This window comes from Netta rufina (genome assembly GCF_964035555.1).
Source record: "Netta rufina genome assembly, chromosome: 5".
Lineage (NCBI taxonomy): Eukaryota > Metazoa > Chordata > Aves > Anseriformes > Anatidae > Netta > Netta rufina.
The window spans coordinates 61,302,885-61,308,746 of NC_140128.1; positions in this window are offsets into that span (position 1 = coordinate 61,302,885).

Here is a 5,862-nt window from a genome sequence, read left to right on the forward strand (position 1 = left end):
GGAAAAACAATGATGACCAAATTTTTCTCTTTGCCTCTGCTTATTTGCATTATTTTCATTGCACTGTTTACAAGCGTGAATTCCCACACTTGGTGGGAAGTGAAAATTAATATATCACGTGCACGTGCACCAAAAAGATTTCAACTTCTGCTTAAAGAAAGTCACAGAGCTTGCTACAACTTTGTTCTCAGAGTAGTAGATGAGAAATAACCCCACTGCAGAAATTCGAGCTATGCAGAAAAAGACATTTGATTCAATCCAGCTGTAAGGGAATAAAAACACATCTGTCCTAAGCAGCATTTGTCAGAAGAAACAACTCTGGGAACTCCTGTAATAAGCATAAAAACTCCTAATAAAAAAGAATAGACTCAAACATGGCATTGTACATGACCCAAAATCAACAAGGCTAATACAAATCCACATAATCCACATGTTATCTCAGTGTGTGTATATATATATACATATATATTTTTTTTTTAATGGAGCTGAGATGGCCAAGGACACATTTTGTATTACAGAAAAGCCAGCTAATAAAGTGAATGGTTAGAAGCTGCCTCAGAGCTCACTTAAAAAAAAAAAAAAAAAAAAGGCTAAGATACTGCTGCTCAATTTTTTCACATTTGCAAAAGATAAAAAAGGAAGTCCCAATGGGAAATCCCTTTGGGAAACCCCTTTCCTCCCCTGCCACGGCTGCTGTTCCCATAGGAGACACCTGACCAGCATGCATGTTGGCTCCTGCAGCACAGATCCTACACCCAGCCTGGCAGCAGCACTTGGTGCCTGCCACAGCTAACATGCCTCGTCCACCCTAAGCCACGCTGGAGCCCATCAGACTCTCCTCTGTGCTAACACGTATGAGCAAAATAAAACAAGCACCCAAATCCTTGCAAGACCAGGGCCTGCAATCAGCCTTCACTGAATAATCCCCACTCATTTTCAAAAAGAAAAATTAAAAAAAGCAACAGCTTTCCCTGGAAGAGCTCGCTGTAAAGGAAACCCTATTTTCTGTGACTCCATGGGTCATCAGGGCTGGGCCACAGAGGTGGAATTTAATTTCTAATCTGGAGTTTTCAAACCCTCAGTATCAGATATAGCTAAAGGGATCACAGGGAGGCTGGGCAGAAAAGCAGCTTTCCAAGCAACGCAAGATTAACCTCTGAATTAACATCAGGAGTTCTGTTTCAAAGCAGTTTTAAAATATTCCTCTTCTTTCTGCCTCTTTCTTGGTAGCATTGTAGCAGAAGAAGATTTTTTAAGAGCCGGGCATCATTAAGCAAAGCAAATGAAGAAATGACACAGAAAGTACCTAAAGTACCTCTCCTGCTGTAAAACACTTCACTTGGTGTAACCCAGTAACAGTTTACATCTTTTCTTCCATTCAAAGTTCAGGTTTACAGGTGCTGTTTACACTGTCCCACATTGAACTATAGCTATATATGAAATATATATATGTGTGTGTGTGTGTGAACTATAGGTTTTAAATTAATACTCTTCATCAGTGCCTAAGGAATGAAGATGTTTTTCTTTGAAAACAAAAATCAAAACAACAATAAATATAAATAAATAAAGAAAGAAGAAGACCCATTTTGGGGTTTGTTAATATTGAAATATCCTGTCTGCAGCTACACAAGGGATGTGGTCATCTGCCTGGTGCCACGAGTGTCACGCTGCAGGGGGACTTTGCTCTCTGGTCCCCAGATTGCCTCCGCTGGTGGTAACAGGCACCTGCCTCCCAAGGCTGGCTGAATTGTTCGTAAATGCCTGGTCTGAGCAGACAGCCCATGAATGGCAGAAGGATCACCTGTGAGATCAAGCAACAATTCCTAGTGGTGCCAGAGCTCACCGTACTTCCTGCTGTGAAATGCTGTTTTAGCTCCTCATGCTTAAAATGAACGTGGATTCTTTTCTTTGCCTCTGTAGCTGATCTTTTAGGTGGTGGCAGGTTTCTCCCTAGTGAGCTCAGCACCCTCCCATGCTGTGTCTCAACTCAGACACCCGAAAATCACACTGTTTGTAAGTCCTGGGGGAAAGGAAGGGTTAAGAAGCATCTCAGGTGCTCAGGGGAAGATAGAAAGGCACCAGAAAAGAGGCCGATTTTTTGTTTTCACCCAAGGGGCCTAAAGAAGGCCTAGAAGTTCCTTTATAAAAAGTCACAGAGAAAAGCATTACTGACTTACAGGGAAAAACACAGCCATTAACAAATTGGGTGAGAGCTGGGAGAGGTGCAAGAGGTCTACGCCAGCTGCATTTAGGAATGTGTTTAAGCCATCTGTCTTCGTACACTCCATTTGTTTGGGGTCACAGCACTGCCCACGCCACTCCGAGGGTAAGGGGACTGTGAAAATACCTGGGGATAAATGTGAGCACTTTTTAATGATAATACACAAAACCCAATGGTTCTGACATGATTTGTGTTTAGAAAGCAGCCAGCTTTGGACCCTCCCCAACACAAGCCCATCTGGGTTCCCAATTTTCCTGAAAACTTTGCTGAGAATACCTTAGCTCTACCTGAGCCCTGCTGAATGTGCTGAGTGCAAACAGATCTCAGCAGAGCTGCTCCTGTATTATTGACTTGGGCAAATACCCACTGAAGGGAGGCCAAAGCAATCAGAGCATTTAATTATTTCTGACAAGCCACAGATAAGTGGGCTGAAGAAAAAAAAAAATGAGGAAAAAATAACACCTTCATCAGGCAGGGCGCTGCGACCAGTCAGCTGCTTCTACAGCATGCAGACACCAAAAACATGTAAAGATATTAAGGCTTTCCATAATCATATATTGGATTGTAGGGGAAAAAATAACTTGCATTCCTCTTCAATACATTGAGCACAGAAGCTAAGGTGTAAGAAAGCGTGGAGTCGGTAGGCGAGTGCCACAACCCAATCAAACATGCTCTCGTTAACAGAAACTGCAGAAGCAGCAAGTGAGAACGAGGAAAACCCAAACAAAAAAGCCCAAAATGATTTAAGGTTGGGTTTCTGCAATGCTCTGCAGCAGCATGTGCCCGCCGAGCTGTGCCCGTACTGCTTCGTTACCGCTAACGATGTTCATTGGCAGGCTACAGCAGAAGGGGTAGAGAGACAGCAACATCACTGCCTTAACAGTTAATTACGTGTTAAGGCACAAAAAGGTCAAGGCAGGGGGATTGGAGCATCTGCTGACATCTGGCAGCGTTTTGGGGAAGTTGGGTTTCTCCCGAGGTCCCTGTTGACTCAAGCATGCTGATTTGCTCGCCGTTAATCGGAGGAAGTGGTAATGAGAACTGACTAATCACTGAGCTGCGCGCCCCGAGGACTCATTCCAGTGTCAGTCATTGCACCGTGCTGAGCAGCCAGACAAAAGTAAGTTTTACTGGGATTTCAGCGACCCGTTAGCACCCTTCCTTGGCTCGTGGTGTTTGAACAATATTCATCCGTCCTCCTCTGCGTGATAAGCCAGGAAAAACTCTTGTGGTGGTATATTTCAGCTGACACAGCAGCGAAGGCATCGCAGGCTGTGCTCTAATTCCTGGAGAGCTTGGACTGGAGGTCCCAGAGCATCCTAGCACCATCGCTCATGTCTTCAGTGTTGCTGCGACCCCTGCAAACTAAATTAATAGAGGTCTGTTAACACCTGCCATCTGCACGCCTCTCTGCTTTTCTGTGCAAACACACTTGAGTGCCATTACTGTGTTGTTGCTCCAGATAAAGCTTAAAGGATCAGTATTTAATTGGAGCAGTAAGTTCAGGGTATGAGACATGGTGTTTGCATTAGGGCAATTTGTCACAAAACGCGGAGGGAAAACATCAGCAGTCAGATGATCCATTGCACACTCACCTCATTTAAATGCAATTCAATCTAGACAGGCCATTTGGCACAAAAATTAGAAAGATGACTTAACAAAAGCACTTCTGAAACCCGGTGTCAGATATATGTGTGTGTGACACTTGGGGGGGAGCTGTCCAAGGAAGCCTGTAGCCATTAATTGCTAGGTAGCAATTAAGGTGTCAGCCAATGTTTAAAGCTCTCCCCTGCCTTCCCTGGCCATTTTAAAAGCAACACAATGAAAAAAAAAATAAATAAAAATAGAGCAAAGTGCTCTCCCCCGCACCGCAGACCAAGCGTGAACCCTTAAGAGCACGGCTGGGCCAGGAGTGGATTTCTATGCAAACCACACACCGAATGCCTCTGCTTAATCACTCAGTTGCTCTGGGCAAATAGGAAAATGAAGTGAAGATAACTGCACAGTTCTAAAGTCACCATTCAGCCCCTCAGCTGAGACAGATGGCTTTTACTGATGTTGCTTCCTCTGGCATTCAGAGGAGGTTTTGGCAATCCTTTCTGGGTCTGGTTCTCAGCAAGCCTGACGTGGGGGCAGTCAGTGCCTTCATTGCACATAATGCTCCATGGAACTGCAGAAGCCAGAAAAAAAAGAAAAAAAAGCTCTTTTCCAGCCACTTTACCCCTTTTCCTTTTGGCAGAAGTGCCTTTCTTCACTGGTCCAGCAGTCAATGCACACCAAATGTTGGCCTCACGTTGGTCTCTACCAGCAAGCAAGGGAGATGCTCGCTTTAGCTGATGAACACTGAGAATAAACCGGTGTTTGCAAAGAGTGCCAAATCCCCCATCGCCGTCATTCGCAGGGAATAGGAGAGCCCCAGTTTGGCTGGGACAAAGACGAGGTGTTCTTACCACTGTGCAACCTGGGCTGCATCATCTGGTGCAGGGATGGAAAGAGAGCACAGGGTGATAAAGGAGAGGTTACAGCCCTTCTTCCCGTCACCCTGTGAATCTGGAAAATTAAACTGGATTCTGGCCCAATTTCAAATCCTCCTGAGCACAGTCCTGTAAGGGGATCACTCCCAATCGACACAGGGCAAGCCAGGACCAAATGTCAAATCTAATGGGCCTGATTCTGTTCCTATTTACACCGGCATAGCCCAATGATGACACACTTAATTACTCACAATTAAATGTCAAATTGCTCACTATTACTCATTGAATAGTCACGGTGTTTTCTCTCCTTCCCTGGCAATAAGTCTAATATCTACTCTCACTGGCAGGTGTTGGCCAGGCCTAGGATGGAGTGTTATGGGACAGGTAGGTATGAGAACACGATGGTCATACTTGTCAGAGACTGATGTGCTCCCTCTGAGCTCCTTTTTGGGCTCCAGCTGCCTCTGGTGAGCCTTGCCAGCTCCTGCACAGCCCATGGACCTCGCTGCATCTCTCCTGCCACCCTCCCTGACCCCCTTTGGGGTCCTGTGCAGCACCCCGCTGCACCTACATCCCTGGCACAGGGACCAAAACACAGCAAAATCAGACAGAAGGAATCTGCTCTGCAACCGGACTGATTCTGCCGTTGGCACGAAAGCCTAGAGCAATGGGGTAATTGGAAGATGCTGCATTTAGAGATAACTTGTACTTAATAAACGAGTCTTTTCTTGGAAGGTGATCCCGCTCTCAGCTGCTCTTTTATCTCCTCCAAAGGCATGGCTTTAATTCTGTAGGCAGCGAGGGCACCTGCAGATGCAAGCTATACAAGAGACACCACGCTCTTTGGGGACAATTACCGCTATAAAAGTTTAGCATAAAGCTCAGGTGAGCAATAGCAGAATGCTGCCAGCCACGGGCTTTTAATTCCCAAAGTGGCTCCTGAAAAAGATAAGATAGAGTCCAACCAGATTAAGTAACTTCAAAGCAAGCAGCAAAGCATTTACAGGGTGCTGGAATAGAAGGCGTCTGTCGGGAGCATTAATGAATAAAACAGGTAGAGCTTCCTCACTGATCTGTTCCTTGGCCCTTCAAGGCTTTTGGAAGCCTCCCGTGATTAGTACTGTCTGCTAACCAGATTGTAGCATCCAGATAATGCAGGAATGTGCG